Genomic DNA, 19,808 nt, shown 5'->3' with positions numbered 1-19,808 from the left:
TTTTCTTGTTTCATAGATGCCATATCTCTTACCTACCTGAGATTGTTAAAGGCAGTTTCTTTAAGCTTTCTTTTTCCTTGCATAGCTTGTTTCCTCCAAGTTACTTTTTTTCTGTTTGGTGTAGTCTCAGCAGTAGAGGCCCTCTTCAGAGGTCTGATAATCCTCCTTGGTTGTTTGCTTGTGACTGAGGGACCAAATACATCAGGTAGCAGTACTTTTTAAAAATTTAAGTGTGATTGCACACAGTAAAATATATAGATTTTAAGTGTATCGTTTGATGATTTTGCTGTGTGTACACCTGTGTAATGAACACAAGGTACAGAGCATTGTGAAACCCCTAGAAAATTCCTTCATATCCCTTCTATCTTCCCCACTCCTTGCCCAGAGGCAACCACTATTCTGATTTCTGTCTGCATAGATTAGCACCAGTATTTTCTAAAGTTGCCCAGGTGATTCCAGTGTGTGGTCAGGATTGAAATCATTGGTTTGGGTGGGCTGTTTGAGGCTCTCTCCAGTGTCTGTCTTTCCATGTGGCCTGGTCAGATTTCCCAGAGAGTATCCCAGTTTTCTGCTTGGAGGCCAGAGGTCTAGTTGCCGGTGGTCTGGGAACTCAGGAAAAGAGGGCTGGGTAATGAGCCATAGAGCATTTAATATGAAGGGACATACAATTTGCCTCTTTATGTTAGGATACCTTCATCCTCCACCATGTGTGATTTACTCTTTTTAGAGAATAAATCTCTAACCTGCTGCCCCATTGAGGTTGGGTCACTCAGCAACTCGGGAGAGGCATGGGCTCTAGGTTTCTAACTGTTCAAACAGCTTTCACCTGATCCTTTCTTTCTTTAGTCTCCCTTCCCCCTCTGTGTTCTGGCAGTTCCTGAACCCTTTGAGGATTCTGTAGCGCAAAGTGGGTTTGTTCTTAGTTGTCAGCACTGCTGTCTTATAATTTGTCTTTGACCAAATCAGTTATCACTCATCCATCTTTCCAGCTTCCAAAATTTTGTTGCTGTTGTTTCTTCCATTCTCTCAATGCTTATGGTTTGTGTCCTAAAAACAGAACAAAACAACAGCAACATTTTCTTTATCTTGTTTTAGTAGGGTTTCGTGAGGGAGCAAAATTAGATGTGTGGGTTCAGTCTGCAGTCTTAACGTGCAAGTCCCTCATCTGCTTTCCATTCATCATACAAAAATGTGCTGCCATCTGCCCACCACTGTTTTCTCCTCCCTGTGGGGTTGTAGCTGTTAAAATTTCTTTACTGTTATCTACATAGAGTGTTAGGAGGAAGAGCACTTAAATGTTGGATCAAACTGTAATTTCTCTAGAAACCTCTAAATTCTTTTGAGAAGTTTACATTGTCCCAGAATCTTATAATCTCAGGATTGGAAATGATTTTAAAGATAAGCCAGCTTATGAGCTATTTGATACTTTCTGTAGTGGGAAACCTGCTATAAAGAGAGAAATGACTGGAGAAACAGAGTGGGCTGTGGATCTCTGCAGTGGGTCTGGAAATCAATATGTGCGTTAAACATTTAATATTGAAAGAACAAATAATAGATCTTGCATATTTGTAACATACAGGAATTATCAAAAAGTCGTGGTGGTTTTGTTATTTTAATCAATAATTCTTAAATCCAGCTACTGTCATGGGTGGGAGGTAATACTTAGAATTTTTTTTGTTTTTTTTGTTTTTTGTTTTTTGTTTTTAGCTGAGTTCTCTGAATACTTATTACAACGGGTCATCAGCAGTAATAGGGGTACGGGAGAGAGATAGGAGATGCATTTGCCCCTCAGGTAGATCTTGGGGGTCTGCCAGCCTGTGGGGGTTTCCTTCAGGCCCGCCTTCCACCAGATGCACTTCAGGTCTCTCTTGAACTTGATTTGCTGCCGTTTCAGGCGTCCTTCCTTGACTTTCCGCAGTAGGTACTGGGTCCTCTTGACCAGCTTGCGGTACTTGCGATGATTCATATTGTACTGGCAGATCTTGAGTGTGTTTTTGCACTGCATCTGGGGTGCATCCCAGACCTCCTTACTCCACTGCTCGACCCCTTCCCCCACCTGGCTGGGCGGACACTCAGAGTTGGGCTGGAGACACAGTCCCTGGGACCCCAGCGTCCAGTCTGGGCAGGAGGTAGCCAGCTCTCTAGGTCAGCCAGCTCTCCAGGGGACTGATGGATATATTCCTGCACAGCAGCATCTCCTCAAGCTCCAGATGGACCCGTCTGCCAGGGAGGGAGGCAGCGCCACTTGGGCCTGTTGGTTGCGTGTTGTAGCGAGGCCTGCAGGCATGCCTGCCCAGCACCCCTGAGACAGGCCAGGACCCACTGCAGCCTACCCGGGAACAGCCCTGAGCAGCTGGGAAGTGAAGCGCACCAGGAACAAGGTCTGTGTGTGGCGGCGGCCCCAGGTGCTCAGTGGAGCCTCTGTGAGCCTCAGCTTCACCCCGAGGTGCCCACTGCGTGGGTGGTGTGGACTCTCAAGTACCAGGTCCCCAGCCCAGCCGGCAGCAGCTGCCTCCGCTGTCCCTGGAGCCCGCGGCCTCATGCTGACCCTACCCAGACACCGCTGGGAGACTGACCATTCTGCTGCCCAGTATTTTTTGTTTTGAGAAAAAGATTATATTCCAGAAAAAATTGAAAAGTATTGCTAAAGTTGTAGAAATCTTATAGTTAACTGGTAAATTAATTAGAACCACCCACTAAAGCCTCTCTGTTAAGCTCCTCTGATAACTTTGTTATGCTTTGCACTCCTTTTTTCTTTAAAACACTAAGTATGTTTCCAAATGCTCTTTGAGATAAGAGTTTTTTATCATAAAGTTCATGATGAAATGAAAATATTATTCTCAATATAATTTGTTTTTTCTTAGGCTAAATTTATAAAATTTTATGTGTTTACCTTTATATTGTGTCCATCCTTATCTGTGTTACAGTATCCTTTTACACTTGAGATTTATGCTAGATAGTGAGTGGGTTTTTTTGTTATTTTCTGTAATGCCCTTATTTAGCCCTTTGTTACTCTTCAAATTAATTTTGGACAAGTTACATAAAATATAAAAGTCTGCTTATCACTGCACACAGTTTTATATGTTTGCATATAAAATTCAAGCTATCAATTAAAGATAACATTGGCAGTTATTACTATCTGTTTTGGCGGTATGATAGTCCTTCCTTATTGGAAACATGTAGGTTAATTAATGTGTGTTTTGTGGCTAGAAGCTGTTGACTGTGGCCTCATATGTTTGCTCAGAAAGGGTCATCCAATTTCTCATAATTGTAAGTTGCCTGGTGTGTTTATTTGTTGCCATTCCCAGATGTTTATTACTGTCTCTGTACTTCATGAGAGCATTCCCTGCCTGTGCTGTTGGCAGTTTATTGTTTAAGTGGCCAGACAATGTGGGTTTAGTGCTTGTTAATTGTTCTTTGTACTAATCCAACTGCTCACAATTGTACTTTGAAAAATGTTCCCTAAAGCTGGTTAAACTAGCTATTATCTGGGTCTTCATTGTTGGTTTTGCTATTCATTGTCTTTTGGGTTCATGATTAGGGCTCTCTCCTTAAGGAACTGCTAGCTCCTGTGTTTTTGGAAGGAACCTTGATAGAGATAGGAGGAGAATGGTTTTATTATGGATCATTGCTCTTTTTGTTTTTCATAAGAAAGTGTAAGCACTGATAGGGAGGTGAAGATGGGGATTTTGTCGTACCTTTGAATTGGTATTCAAATGATTAGTTGCTGTATTTGGCTTGATACAGATCTTTTGCTATGTTAAAAATGAATCCAGCATTCTCATAAATTATGCTAGTAAGTTTGTTAGAACAATGTTAACAGGTACTGGATAGGAACTTCCCTGGTAGTCCAGAGGTTAAGACTCTATGCTCCCAGTGCAGGGGCCTGGGTTTGATCCCTGGTCAGGAAACTAGATCCCACATGCCACAACTAAAGATCCCGCACATGGCAATGAAGATCCTGCCTGCTGCAGCTAAGACCCGGCGCAGCCAAATAAATAAATAAATATTAGAAAAAAACATACTGGTTAAAAGTTTCACTTGAATGAACCACTGTATAATATGATATTTGAATGAGATACATAAGAGAAAGAAGAAAAATTTAATATCTTCAAGTATACCAGAATCAGGATAGTTTAGAAGACTGAGCCAGAATTTGCTGGTGAGGAGGTAGACCTTGAAGTAAATTGAGAACGAATCTTAGGGAATAATCTCATGAAAAGTGTAATGCCTTTAAACATTTAATTTAAAATACATGTAAGAGAGGAGCACAAAGACTCAACTTGGCTGCTTTTTTGAAAATGTGGAGAAGCTTCTTTTCTGCTGCTGGATGAACAAGGTTATAAATGTTGTCAAGCATTTAACACACGAGATCAGAAAACTGAGTTAGTAAATGATCTAGAAATTTAATGAAGTTATGAACATTGTCAGTACGTCAGTAAGAACCACCAAAGGTAACACATATATAGCATCTCCTATGTGTCAAGCATAATGATAGGTACTGGGAAGACAACGGTGATCAATACTACATAGACAAAAATCTTTGCTTTCACAAAATTTATAAACCAGGGGAACACACAGTTGGTATAGTCTTGTTTCTTTACTTCTTTTTTTTTCTGGCCATGCTGTGCAGCTTGTGGGATCTAAGTTCCCTGACCAGGGATTGAACCTGGCTCCGGCAGTGAAAGCACTGAGTCCTAACCACTGGACCACCAGGGACCACTGCAGACCAGGGTAATTAAGTGATTAATTTGTCTTAAATCTTGAGGGTTTTTTTTTGTTTGTTTAAATTGAAGTATAATTGATTTTCAGTGTGTCAGTTTCAGGTGTACAGCGAAGTGATTCAGTTATACTGAATCTATTCTTTTTCTTTATAGGTTATTACAAGATATTGAATATAGTCCCCTGTGCTCTACAGTAGGTCTTTATTGTTTATCTGTTTTATATACAGTAGTGTGTATCTGTTAATCCCAAACTCCTATTTATCACTCCCCCCCCTTTCCTCTATGTCTGTGAGTCTGTTTCTGTTTTGTAAATAAGTTCATTTGTATCATTTTTTTGATTCCACATGTAAGTGATATTATATTTGTCTTTCCTTGTCTGATTTTACTTATTATGATTATCTCTAGGTCCATCCATGTTGCTGCAAGTTATTTTATTCTTTTTTATGGCTAATATTCCTTTGTATGTGTGTATACCACATCTTTATCCATCCATTTGTCGATGGACATTTAGTTTGCTTCCATATCTTGGTTATTGTAAATAGTGCTGCTGTGAACATTGGGGTGCATGTATCTTTTCAAATTAGAGTTTTCGTCTTGTCTGAATATATGCCCAGAAGTGGGATTGCTGGATCATATGGTAATTCTTTTTTTTAAATTAAATTTTTATTTATTCATTTGGTTGTGCCGGGTCTTAGTTGCAGCTCGCTGGCTCCTTAGTTGTGGCTTGCCAGCTCCTTAGTTGTGGCATGCAAACTCTTATTTGTGGCATGCATATGGGATTTAGTTTCCTGACCAGGGATGGAACCTGGGCCCTCTGTGTAGGGAGCATGGAGTCTTAACCACTGTGCCACCACGGAAGTCCCTCATATGATAGTTCTATTTCAGTTTTTTTAAGGAACCTCCATACTGTTCTCCATAGTGGCTGTACCAATTTACATTCCCACCAACAGTATAGGAGTGTTCTCTTTTCTCCACACCCTCTCCAGCATGTTATTTGTAGACTTTTTGGTGATGGCCATTCTGACAAGTGTGAGGCTTTTTAAATAATTAGTATGGAAAAATGCTGAGTGAAGTAAAAGTTTTAAATTTTAATATTTGCTTTAAAAAATTTTGAGGTAAAGATTACGTATAGTGAAATGAACTTAACTCTACAATTGAATGAATTTTGTCCAATGTGTACTCCTGTGTTAATCTCTCCCTCCCCAGTAATCCCACATGGTTCCTTTAGTCAGTTCCTGTTCTGCTGTCTTTTACCACAGATTCATTTTTCATGTTCTTGAACTTCACCTAATAGAACAGTAGAATTAGTGTGTATTCTTTTCTGGCTGGCTTCTTTTGTTCAACATAATGTTTTGAAATTCATCCATGTTAATGCTCCTTTCAGTAGTTCTTTTTAACTGGTGTATAGTAATAACATTGTATAACAATAACACAGTTTGTTTATCACTTCTCCCATTAGGCTATTATGAAAGCTGTTATGAACACATAGCTATTAGTCTTCTTATAGACGTACATTTTCGTTTCTCTTGGATAAATAACTAGTGGTGGACTTACTGGTTCATAGAGCGGATGTATGTTGAACTTTAGAAGACATTGCCAAACAGTTTTCCCAAGGGAATATATCATGTTACATTGCAACCAGCAGTCTGTGAAAGGTCTGCTTGAGTGACAAATCAGAATTGAGTTTCAGAAAGACTGGTACAGTGGGGTATGAGACTTGAGATAGGGAACACACACAGTTAAGTAATACAATTGAAAATTGATGTATTCTTGTTCTAAGGAATTGATAGGGAGGGAGAGACTTACAGATTCTGGAGCCTGTGGTATGTGGGGGTGAGGATAAGGCAGGGGTCAGGTGATCCCCATGCATCTGCCATAGGCTGTTGGATATTGGTGTGTCAGTCATTAACAGAGAGAATACAGTGGAGGAGTAGATTTTAGAGGGAAGAGGGAGAAGTAAATCTGTTATGTTTGTAAGTAGTAATAAAAGGAAGTAGCAAAAGGAAGTAGATTAAATAACTGTGTATAGTGAGGAGAAGGCCCAGGATGGAATTGGAATTTTGGGGACCATTGACATATAAGAAATGAGCTGATGACGAGAAGTCTGCAAAGGAGCAGAAGGAGTGAGTAGCCACCACAGAAGGGAAACCAGGGAAGTGATTTAACAAACTGAAAGAACAGAACTTCGAAAAAGGAGGGAGGGGCTTGAATGTTGTTAATGTGAGTAAAAAATAAGTGTAGCCTTTCTGGAGGTTAACTTTTTTTTATTATTTGACCCAATAGTTGCACTTTGTGGAATAACTTCTAGAGAAACAGACAAATGTGGAAAGGTATCACACACACATACACAGAGTATTATATAGTTTTCTATTGCTGCTGTAACAAATTAGTACAAACTTAGCGGCTTAAAACAAAAATATAGTCTCTTACAGTTATGCAGGCCAGAAGTCTCAAATGTTTCACTGGGCTAAAGTCAAGGTATTGACCCAGCTGATTCCTGGGGTAGAATCTATTTCCTTGCCTTTTCCAGTTGCATTCCTTGTATTCCTTGCATTGCATTCCTTGATCCCTTCCTCCATTTTCAAAGTCAACTGCATAGCATCTTCCGATGGGCCCAACCCAGATAGTTCAGGATAATCTCATCACAAAATCCTTCCCTTAATCACCTCTGCCAAGTCCCTTTTACAATTTAAGGTAACATTCACAGGTTCTGTGTTTTATGATGTGCTCTTTAGGAGGCCGTTAATTAGTCTACCACATAATACTAACAAGGACAGAAGATCAAAGTACATTAAATTAAATTCTCAAAAATGTATAGTATGATCTGATTTTTTTTGGCTGCACCAGGCAGGGCATGCGGGGTCTTAATTCCCTGACCGGGGATTGAACCTGTGCCCCCTGCAGTGGAAGCATGGAGTCTTAACCACTGGACCACCAGGGAAGTCCCCAAGTATGATCTAATTTTTGTGAACTTAAAAAAAATACATATACCTGTATATTACCATATGTATAGAAATCTTAATATATACTGTACAGCTAACAGTGGCTGTCTTTGAGAGTGGGATTACAGAGTACTCAAACTTTTCCATTTTTTTCTGTGATATTTCAATTCTTAACATGTATTTGCTAATCAGAAAAATAAAAAATAAATAACAGGAAAAGTACTGTATGGGTCACATGTTACAGAAAGGTCTGTAAGTAAGATAAGGACTATGAAGCATTTACTGGATTTAGCACAAAGGGGCTGTTGGTGAGTGACCTTTGTAAGTGTGGTTTTAGTAAAATGGTATGGTAGAAGCCACACTGCAGTGAAAAAGTGGGAGGTGAAGAAGGGAAGAATGAAAGCTAAAGCTATCTGTCCAGTTGCTTAGCTATGGGGGAGGGACGATACTGTGAGACAGGGGGTACTTAGTGGGATGTAAGGTCCAGCGAGAGCGCTAAATATGGCAGAGCAGCCTGTTTAAAAGTTGAGAGCAGAAACTGGGAAGAAGAGAGAGACCACCTGAGTTCCAGGATAATTCACAGAGCACGAGGCCTGTCTTCTGACTTCAGACAGAAGACCCACTTACCTGTGGCAGGTGAGACTACAGAGGTGTGGATATGGGCAGTAGTTAAGTTTATAACACTTTCGTTTTCTTTAATATTATCAGATTAAAAAAAAACACACAAACTCTTGTAGTCCTAAATGCTTCTTTGGCATTTTGTTAAAGTCCAAAGTTATTGTGTACCTGTGTTAATTTAGTCTTGCTAATGTACTCTCATTTTGTTGGTTTCTGATTATTCCTGTAGCCTCATAGTATATGAGTATATGAGGTTCAGGGAATGAGACCTTAGTTTTCTGGTGCAACGTTTTGAGGACTCCTCCTCCCCTGTTATTATTGAAACTAATCATTGCATAAAAAATCTGCTTATATGAGTTTATCAATTTTCTCTTGACTCTACAGTGTCACAACAGGAAAACATTAGAGGTACCATTCACTCCAACCTTATATTAAGTTCCTGACAAGGAAACAAGGTTTAAAAAATTTAAATAACTTGTGAAGGCCTTATGCACCTTGTCAAAAGAACATGGTACTTTACCTTGCTGAGATGCTGAGGACCTTTCAAAAAATTATTATTTCATTGATACTATATTTCTGCCAGGATTTCCTGAGTTTTCATGTGTCCTTCTATCCAATTCCAATTAACATACATTTTCCACCTCTTTAATTTCATCACTCTTCTTTCACCAGTATCAGTGTAATTAAATTAATTAAAATGACAATTTAAAATACAGTTTTTAAGGCCTTGCCATGATCTGTGCATTATTTACCTATTTGGAGAATTATGTTGAAGATTCCTAGTGACATTTTAGGATTTTTCAGAACTGTGGCAGTTCACTTTGTTTGTTTGTTTGTTTTGTTTTTGTTTTTGCGGTACGCGGGCCTCTCACTGTTGTGGCCTCTCCCGTTGCGGAGCACCGGCTCCGGACGCGCAGGCTCAGCGGCCATGGCTCATGGGCCCAGCCGCTCCGCGGCATGTGGGATCTTCCCGGACCGGGGCACGAACCTGTGTCCCCTGCATTGGCAGGCGGACTCTCAACCACTGCGCCACCAGGGAAGCCTGGCAGTTCATTTTTATTTCACACTGGGTATGGGGTGATGGTGCTTAACACACTTCTTGACACAGTGCTTGATGTATTGTGTATATTAAATAAAAAATTTGCGTAATATGTGATATATTTTAAGAGGTACTTGTTCAGAATTTGTGCTTTTTTTGGACTAGATTAAGACCTAAGGAAACAGGTATTTTAGTACTCTTGCTGCTGCCGGGAAAAAAATTGTGTAGATATGCCTTTTTTTTTTTTTTTTTAAATAATTTTGTCTTTGTAACAGTGGAAGGTTGAGGTCAGGGAACAGGCTTATTAGCTCCTTATTCATGAACTTGAACACCTTGGCTATAGCAATTTTAGGTGCAGCTCAAATTATCAAATCTTTAAATAAATTTATTTGTTTATTTACTTATTTTTGGCTGTGTTGGGTCTTCGTTGCTGCATGGGGGCTTTCTTTAGTTGCGGCAAGCGGGGGCTACTCTTCTTTGTGGTGCGTGGGTTTCTCATTGCAGTGGCTTCTCCTGTGGTGGAGCACGGGCTATAGGCGTGCGGGCTTCAGTAGTTGTGGCTCTTGGACTCAAGAGCGCAGGCTCAGTAGTTGTGGCGCACGGGCTTAGTTGCTCTGCGGCACGTAGGATCTTCCTGGACCAGGGATCAAACTCGTGTCCCCTGCATTGGCAGGTACATTCTTAACCACTGCGTCACCAGGGAAGTCCTTCATTTTCAAATATAATTTTCATCTCATTATTTTAGTTAATTGAATTGCTTAAATAGGTAATCAGATTGGTTTTGGGCAGGTCCTATCTGTCTGTCAGAATCCTTAGAGTCATGACATGTTCTGACGTTCTGTGTTTTTACTTTTGTGTTCTTCTGTTTTAGCTCACCTTCCTATCAATGATTTATACTTGTCAGGATGTTTTTGTTTTAGGGCTTAATGTTTAGTATCCTGATTCCATCGTTTATTAGCTAATGGATTCTTGGGCAAGTTGTTTAACCTCTATAAACTTCAGTAAAATCTGTCTCAGGATTATTGTGAGGATTAAATAAGATAATGAATGTAAGTGTTGTCGAAGTGCCTGGTACATAGTAAAACTTACAGTAGATGATGGTGGTAGCAGCAGCAATAGTATATCACTGTGTACAAAGTTTTCCTTTTCTTTTTTTTTTTAAATTAAAGTGTAGTTGATTTACAATGTTGTGTTAGTTGCAAGTTTTCCTTTTCTGAAATTTTGTTCTAGAGGTAGGAAGGATCAGAGAGAGATGAATATATGCTGTATGCCTATAGAAAATAAATTAACTCAGAGAGATTTGTTATATAGACATCTAAAGGAAGAAGACTTGTCAGCAGTGTTACCCTTATTTCCTGTTTTTTTCCCTTTCAGTGTAATTCCTGTTGGCTGTTTTTTCTATTCCTGTTGAAGCCAGTGCTCTGTATCTTTCTCTTCTTCCATCTGACAACTGTTAACTTAAAAAGTGAAAGACAGGGCTTCCCTGGTGGCGCAGTGGTTGAGAGTGGTTGAGTGGCAGGGGACACGGGTTCGTGCCCCGGTCCGGGAGGATCCCACATGCCGCGGAGCGGCGAGGCCTGTGAACCATGGCCGCTGAGCCTGTGCGTCCAGAGCCTGTGCTCCGCAACGGGAGAGGCCACAACAGTGAGAGGCCTGCGTACCGAAAAAAAAAAAAAAGTAAAAGACATAATTTGCAGTTCTTCTTTGAGGATATTTATAGACTGTATTTTAAAATCTGCACTCCATATTTATTGATAATACTCAAAACATGCAAGACACTGCTATTTATATAATAATGTTGTTTATTCCCATGTTTGCAGAGTTGGAATAACACTTCCTTATAACCTGCTTAAAAGATTGAAGATAGATATTACATTTGCCCCAAGCTTAAATCCTACTGGGACAACGTTGAGTGTAAATAATTTTTTTTTTTTGCTTTCTACATGTTTATTCAGTTGTATACCAAGATTTTTATGGGTTCAAAATTTCCAACACCTTGAAGAATGTTGAAGTAACGGTGTGTACAGATAATTATTTTTTATATTTATATTGGCATAGACCATTTTGAAATTTGATCATATATTTTAGGTATACTTCTAAGTTTGATACGTTTGCTATTTATTTTGGAAGCAAATAAGAAAAGATCTCTCTGGACCCATTTGGCATTACAAACACTTAGGCAAATAGCCACTAAAAAAGTATGATGCTGTAAGTTGGTGAGTTTTCTGGGCTTGTAATCTTGAGTAATCAGTCAGAGTTGTAGTTTAAATAATGGTCCCAGAGATACAATTTCCTGTCACTCATCTACTGGCCAATTTCCCCATAAATTTATGGGTTCGTATAAAACTTCCTGTGAAACTTGAGATGCTCCTAATAATCTGTTTCAGACTAAGTATAAATAGTTAAAAAAACATGATGTAGTTGGAAGAACTCAGATACCTATAGAATTATCCATCTATTTTTTTCAGCCAACTTTTGTTATTGAGTTTCTAGAATACACTGGGTTCTGTGCTAGGCATTAAGGAGGGCAAAGTAATACCTTCTCTTTGGTCAGAACAAAAAGAAGATGCTGTTTCAGGCTATAACTCTGCTCCCTTCTCAGTATTGCTCCTAACCTGCAATCCTGACCTTAGTAATGATTTGTTAATATGTTACTTAAGCATTGTTGCTTTCTCCCTTTTATTTCCTTCTTGTATATTTTTCAGATTAGAAATATGAAGTCTGTCATGATGAAGGACTCCAAAATTTGGAAAAATCAGAAGTATAAATAATTTAAAAACCATAAAGTTGGGACTTCCCCGGCAGTCCGGTGGTTAAGACTCTGTGCTTCCACTGCAGGGGGCACGGGTTTGATCCCTGGTGGGGGAACCAAGATCCCACATGCTGCGTGGAAAACCCATGAAGTTAATGTCTTATATTCTGTTCTGTTGTGGTAATTGCTGTTGGCAGCTTCTGTTGCTGTTTTTTTTATAGTCCTTTTCTGGCTTTCCAGCCAGAGCAAACTATTAAAAGTCTATTTGGCATTTGTATGCCGGTGTTCATAGCATTATTCACAGCCAAAAGTTGGAAACAACCCAAAATGTCCATCAACAGATGAATGGATAAACATCAGATGAGTAGAGTTCTTCCTTCCTTCTTTTTTTCCTTTCTGTCTTCCAGCCTTAAATATACCAAGTTTTTCATGGGCTCAGAGTTTCTAGCACCTTGAAGAATGTGAGAAGTATATGTATATAATAGAATCTTATTTAGCCATAAAAAGGAATGAAGTTCTGATACATGGTGCAGTGTGGATGAACATTGAAAACATTATGCTGAATGAAATAAGCCATGACACGAAAAGACAAATATTGTATGTATGATTCTACTTATAAATCTAGAATAGGTAAATTCATAAAAATCAGAAAGTAGTTTAGAGGTTACCTGAGGCTGTGGAGAAAGGAATGGATACAAAGTTTCTGTTTGGGGTGATGAAAATGTTTTGGAAATAGACAGTGGTGATGGTTGTACATCACTGTGAATGTAATTAATTCCAACGAATTGTACACTTAAAAATTGTTACAATGGCATGTTTTTATGTTCTATATATTTTACCCCAATTAGGAGACAGGCTGTTTGGAACCTGCAAGAGGCTTGTGGCTAGTTCACAGTTTTACTTCTAAGTGAGGCTGAGGTCTTGCTCATTCATGCTTCCCTTGTTCATGCTCCATTGTTTTTGAAAAAAAAAAAGACCAGCACTGATTGAGTGGTGTTTCTGGTTGATTCATTTTTCTTCATGATTTTCTTTTTTCTTTCCTTTTTTCCATAAATATGGATCACTTATAAGGAAAATATCCATAAATAAGACTTATTTTAAGAACAAAATCAGGGGACTTCCCTGGTGGCACAGTGGTTAAGGATCCTCCTGCCAGTGCAGGGGACACAGGTTCGATCCGTTGTCTGGGAAGATCCCACATGGTGTGGAGCAGCTAAGCCCGTGCGCCACAACTACTGAGCCTGCGCTCCAGAGCCCGTGAACCACAACTACTGAAGCCCGCGCGCCTAGAGCCTGTGCTCCGCCACAAGAGAAGCCACTGCAATGAGAAGCACGTGCACTGCTACGAAGAGTAGCCCGTGCTTGCCACAACTAGAGAAAGCCTGCATGCAGCAGCGAAGACCCAATGCAGCCAATAAATAAATAAATGAATGAATGAATGAATAAATAAATAAATAAAAACAAAATCAAGTCAGAAAATATTTATCTTCTTTGGCTTACTATATAGTATTCTTTTCTTTCTCTTATCCTTTATCTCTTCTTGATCATCTTTCACTTTTTTTGCATGTATGTATCATTCCTTAATTTTACAGTTTTTAATATAACCAAATTGGAGATAATTGTTAAAAGAAGGGATTCTTCCCATCCCCAAATTCACTACTATAACACTGAGTTTCTTGGTTTTTAATTTTAATGTATTTTTTCTATTCTCTTCTTGCTTATATCTTTGTTCTAATAAGAATTTATATATAATTTGAGTTTTTTTCATTTTTTGCTGCATTAGCCTTCTGCATGTGGTCTGCCTTATTATCTTCCTAACCATGTTTTTAAAACAAAGTTACAACTTCCAGTTTCTAGTCCAACATGGAAGTTGCCACTTCCTGTTAACAACAGGTAAAAAAGCTGAACAAACTGAAAAATCAACAGTTCTTAGATTCAGCAGGGAGGTGAGGTCACAGGACAAAGCACCGCCCCCTGAATTGGAAAGACAGACGGCAGATACAGAGAATTACAACTTAGTGGAGAGAAACCTGTGAGTTGAAACCGCTGTGGGAACCAGTGGTAGGGAAGGGAAACCTGAACTACTGATGAATTGCTGCAGGCTCAGTGTGGACAAGTCTGAGAGATAAAAACTCCAGGGGGACCCAGTCATTGGGTGCCCGCACACTTCTGTGAATTTTGCCTCCAGGAACTTGGCCACATTCTCATAATGAATATTAGAGAAAAATCCCCTCTTGCGTCCAGCTGCGGGAAGGAAAAGGAAGTATTTTGAAATACTCCAGAGTATTCTGTTCTTAACAAGGTCTGCCCTTAGGAGAAACTACTTAACCAGAGCCTCACCTGCTGGGGTTTGATCAGAGCCTAACTGACCTGGGGGAAATAAGCAATTCTGGCCTAGTATAGCCATTTTGTGCCACAGGAGGGGAGTGGAGTGATGGGAGAGGCCGATGACTGAGAAGCACATGTAAAGTTCAGAGTTTAGAGATACAGGCTCACTGAAAGACTAAGATCTAATCATAGGACTATAAAATGCTTCCCTGCCCTCCACACCTTACTACCACATTATTAAAGGCCTATTTACAGTAGTTCCTTTACACAGTACATCATAACTATCAAAAAAAAATTACAAGACATACTCAAAGACAAAAAACAGTTTGAAGAGAGAGTGCAAGCATCAGAACCAGACAGAGATACGGTAGGGACGTTGGAATTATCGGACAAAAGAAGAATTTTATTTATTTATTTTTTGCGGTATGCGGGCCTCTCACTGTTGTGACCTCTTCCCTTGCGGAGCACAGGCTCCGGACACGCAAGCTCAGTGGCCATGGCTCACGGGCCCAGCCGCTCCGCGGCATGTGGGATCTTCCTGGACCGGGGCACGACCCCGTGTCCCTTGCATCGGCAGGCAGACTCTCAACCACTGTGCCACCAGGGAAGCCCCAAAAGAAGAATTTAAAGCAATTATGATTAAGATGCTAAGGGCTCTGATGGATAAAATAGGTAGCTGACAAGAACAGATGGGCAATGTTAGCAGAGGGTGGAAATTCTAAGAAAGAACCAAAAAGAAATGCTAGAGATCAAAAACATTGTAACAGAAATGAAGAATGCCTTTGGTTGGGCTTATTAGTAGACTGGATATGCCTCAGGAAAGAATCTCTGAGCTTAAGAATAGCTAGATAGAAACCACCAAAACTGAAAGGCAAAGAGGAAAAAAGACTGAAAAAACAGAACAGAATATCCAAAAACTGTGGGACAACTACAAAAGGTGTAATACATGAGTAATGGGAATTCCCGAAGGAGAAGAAAGAAAAGAACAGAAGAAATAGTTGAAATATTAATGACTGAGAATTGCCCCAAATTAATGTCAGATACCAAATCATAGATCCAGGAAGCTCAGAGAGAACCAAGCAGAGTAAGTGCCCAAAAGACTGCACCTAAGCACACCATTTTCAAACTACAGAAAATCAAAGATTAAAAAAAAAATCCTGAAAGAAGCCAGAGGGGAAAAAACACCTTACCTATAGAGAAGCAATTATAAGAGTTACACCCAACTTCTCAGAAGCCATGTGAGCAAGCAGAGAGTAGAGTGAAATACTTAAAGTGCTGAGAAGAGGAAAAAACACCAGCCTAGAAATCTGTGCCTTGCAGTATTATCCTTCAAAAGTGAGGGAGAAATAAAGACTTTCTCAGTCAAACAAAAATTAAGAGAATTTGTTGCCAGTAGACCTGCCTTGCAAGAAAAGTTAAAATAAATTCTTTAGAGAGAAGGGTTGTAATATAGGTCAGAAACTCATACCTTACTTCCTTACATAAAGTAAGGAAGAGTAAGGAAATGGGAAAAAGGAATAAGTGATGGTAAAATAAAAACTTTAGTGTTTTTGTTCTCATTGATCTAATAGATAAGTTTGTTCAAGATATTAATGTCAACTGTGATTTCATTATGTATACTTATGTATATATGTGTGCTATGCATAAGTTCAATGAATAACACCAGTGAAACAAGGGCACAGGGGGGAGGATATATGATTATTTTGTTACTATAAGGTACTTACACTACCCATGAAGTGGTGTAGTGTTATTTGAAAGTGGAATTGGATTACCTGTAATTGTATATTGCAGACTCTAAGGCAACCACTAGGAAAAGTGTAAAAAAAAGAAAAAGTATAACCAATATATAAGAAAGGAGAGAAAATAGAATCATGTAAAATCTCTTAAAACCATGGAAGGCAGAAAAAGAGTGGAAGACAAAAATAGGAACAAAGAACAAGGAAGGGCAACAAATAGGTAACAGTAACAAATTTGGTAGATGTTAGTCCAACTATGTCAGTAGTCACTTTGAACATCAGTGGTCTAAATGCACAAATTAAAAGACAAAGACTGGTAGAGTGGATCAAAAAACAAGATTCAACTATGTTGTCTACAGGAAATCCCCTTAAAATATAAAGACACATATAGATAGGGGATTAAGAGGTACAGACTACTATGTGTACAGTAAATAAGCTACAGGCATATATTATACAGCACAGTGGATGACTACAGCCAATATTTTATAATAACTAAGTGGAGTATAACCTTTAAAAATTGTGAATCACTGTTGTATACCTGGTACTCATATAATATTGTAAATCAACTATACCTCAATTAAAAAAACATAGATTAAAAGGAAATGGATGGAGTGGGCTTCCCTGGTGGCACAGTGGTTAAGAATCTGCCTGCCAATGCAGGGGACACAGTTCGAGCCCTGGTCCGGGAAGATCCCACATGCTGTGGAGCAACTAAGTCTGTGCACCACAACTACTGAGCCTGCACTCTAGAACCCGCGAGCCACAGCTACTGAAGCCTGCGCACCTAGAGCCCGTGCTCTGCAACAAGAGAAGCCACCGCAATGAGAAGCCCGTGCACCACAACGAAGAGTAGTCCCCACTCACTGCAACTAGAGAAAGCCCACGCCTGGCAACGAAGACCCAACGCCAAAAAAAAAAAAAAAAAAAGTAAATGGATGGAGAAATATATAAAAGGTACAACATTGCTAACACTAATTAAAGCAGGAATAGCTATATTAATTTCAAACAGCAGATTTCAGACCAAGGAATATTTTCAGGGATAAAGAGCGAGGGGAATTACATAATGATAGAGGGATCAGTTCATTAAGAAGACATACCAATCCTTAATATGTATGCACCTAAAACAGGGTATCAGACTATGTGAGGCAGAAACTGATAGAATGCAGGGAGAAGTAGATGAATCCATTATCACAGCTGGAGACTTTAATACCCCTCTATCAGAAATGGACACATTCAGCAGACAGTGAGGACACAATTGAACTCAACAGCACCATCAAAACAACTAACTAGAATGGACATCTTATACTACTTCATCCAACAACAGAGTGCATAGTCTACTGAAGGTCACATGGAACATTCATCAAGACAGACTACATTCTACATTCTAGATCATAAAACCAATTTTTTTCTTTATTGTTTTTTTGGCTGCGTCGGGTCTTTGTTGCTGCGTGTGGGCTTCCTCTAGTTGTGGCAAGCGGGGGCTACTCTTTGTTGTGGTGCGTGAGCTTCTTAATGCGGTGGCTTCTCCTGTTGCTGAGCACGGGCTCTAGGTGTGCGGGCTTCAGTAGTTGCAGCATGCAGGCTCAGTAGTTGCAGCACGTGGGCCCTAGAGTGCAGGTTTCAGTAGTTGTGGTGCGTGGGCTCAGTAGCGGTGCGCAGGCTTTAGGGTGCATGGGCTTCAGTAGTTGTGGTGTGCAGGCTTAGTAGTTGTGGCTCACAGGCTCTAGAGTGCAGGCTCAGTAGTTGTGGCGCACGGGCTTAGTTGCTCTGTGGCATGTGGGATCTCCCTGGACCAGGGTTCGAACCCGTGTCCCCTGCATTGGCAGGCGAATTCTTAACCACTGTGTCGCCAGGGAAGTCCCCAATTTCTTAAAAGACATGATCTGCCCAAACTCACACAAGAATAGACAATTTCTTTTTTATTATTATTTATCATTTTTTACTTTTTTGGCCGTGCCACGCGGCATGCGGGATCTTAGTTTAGTTCTCTGACCAGGGATTGAACCCGTGCCCCCTGCAGTGGAAGCATGGAGTCTTAACCACTGGACTGCCATGGAAATCCCAAGAATAGACAATTTCTATTAAAGAAATTGAATCGATAATTAATAACTTTCCAGAACAGAAAGCACTAGGCCCAGACAGGTTCACTGGTGAATTCTACCAAACCCAGTATTTTAAGGTCAGCTCTTCCCAACTTGATCTGTAGATTCAGTGCAATCCCAATCAAAATCCCAGCAAATTATCTTGTTGATATTGACAGACTGATTCTAAAATTTATAGGGAGAGGCAAAAGATCCAGAATAGTCAACACTGCTGAAGGAGAAGAAAGCTGGAAGACTAACACTACTCAACTTCAAGATATACTATAAAGCTATAGTAATCAAGACAGTATGGTGGAGGGGGGAGGGATAAATTGGGAGATTGGGATTGACATATACACTCTACTATATATAAAATAGATAACTAATAAGGACCTACCGTATAGCACAGGGAACTCTACTCGGTACTCTGTAGTGACCTTATATGGGTAAAGAATCTAAAAAAGAGTGGATATATGTATGTGTATAACTGATTCACTTTGCTCTACAGCAGAAACTGACACATATTATAAATCAACTATACTCCAATAAAAATGTTAAAAATTTGTTTTTTCTAAAGGGAGAAAGGAAGGAGGTGATGAGGTCATACAGACAAACTCTAAATGATGACTGGGGGGAGAAAAAAAAGACAGTATGATGGATAAACAACAAGGTCCTACTGTATAGCCCAGGAAACTATATTCAATATCCTGTGATAAACCATAATGGAAAAGAATATGAAAAAGAGTGTATATCTGTATGTATGATTGAATCATTTTGCTGTATAGGAGAAATTAACACAACATTGTAAATCATTTATACTTCAATTAAAAAAAAGTATGATATTGATTAAAGAATAGATATATAGCTCAATGGAATGAAATAGAGAGCCCAGAAGTAGTCACACATAAATATAGTCAATAGTCAACGATTTTTGACAAGGGAACAAAGGCAATACAATGGAGAAAAGATAGTCATTTCAACAAAAGGTGTTGGAGCAACTAGGCATCCACATGCAAAAAATAAATAAACAAATAAAAAAGACTTAGGTACAGACCTTACATCCTTCACAAAAATTAATTCAAAACGGATCACAGACCTAAATGTAAAAGGCAAAACTATAAAACTCCTAGAGGATAATATGGTAGAAAATAGGTCACCCAAGTAGGTGACCTTGGGTTTGGTGACTTTTTAGATGCAACACCAAAGGCACAATCCATGAAAAAAAGAATTCATACCTGAATTTCATTAAAATTAAAAATTTCTGCTTGTGAAAGACACTGTAAAGAGAATGAAAAGGCAAGACACAGACTGGGAGAAAATATTTTCTAAAGACATATCCGATAGTGAAACCACACTCCTACTCAGATGGGACTCAAACCTAGCCAAAACTCAAATTGGAACTTGAACCCATGGGCTGGCACTCGAACCCACTGTCTTTTAATTAAAACTGCTCACCTGGTGTCAGGACTTTCTGAAGCTCAGGTTCTTTTGTCTCTATGCAGAGAGAATTTGGCGAGAGGCAAAGTGATAGTAGAGTGAGTTTATTAGCACAGGACGCTTTTGCAAGCAAGGGAGTGCAGTCTGGAGA

At 39.5% G+C, this 19,808-nt stretch overlaps 1 protein-coding gene and 1 pseudogene across 9 annotated transcripts in view; one reads left to right on the top strand and one right to left on the bottom strand.

Moving 5' to 3' along the window:
* Positions 1-19,808, top strand: part of EVI5 (ecotropic viral integration site 5) — a 202,813-nt gene that overhangs the window by 4,460 nt on the left and 178,545 nt on the right. The gene's annotated exons all lie outside the window — the stretch shown is intronic.
* LOC307193651 (small ribosomal subunit protein mS38-like) lies at positions 1,034-2,542 on the bottom strand (annotated as a pseudogene). The gene has a single exon. The product of its transcript is annotated as a small ribosomal subunit protein mS38-like (transcript).

Source organism: Stenella coeruleoalba, assembly GCF_951394435.1.
Source record: "Stenella coeruleoalba genome assembly, chromosome: 1".
Lineage (NCBI taxonomy): Eukaryota > Metazoa > Chordata > Mammalia > Artiodactyla > Delphinidae > Stenella > Stenella coeruleoalba.
Note: the sequence above shows the minus strand (reverse complement) of the source record. Positions and strands in the feature narration are given on the sequence as shown.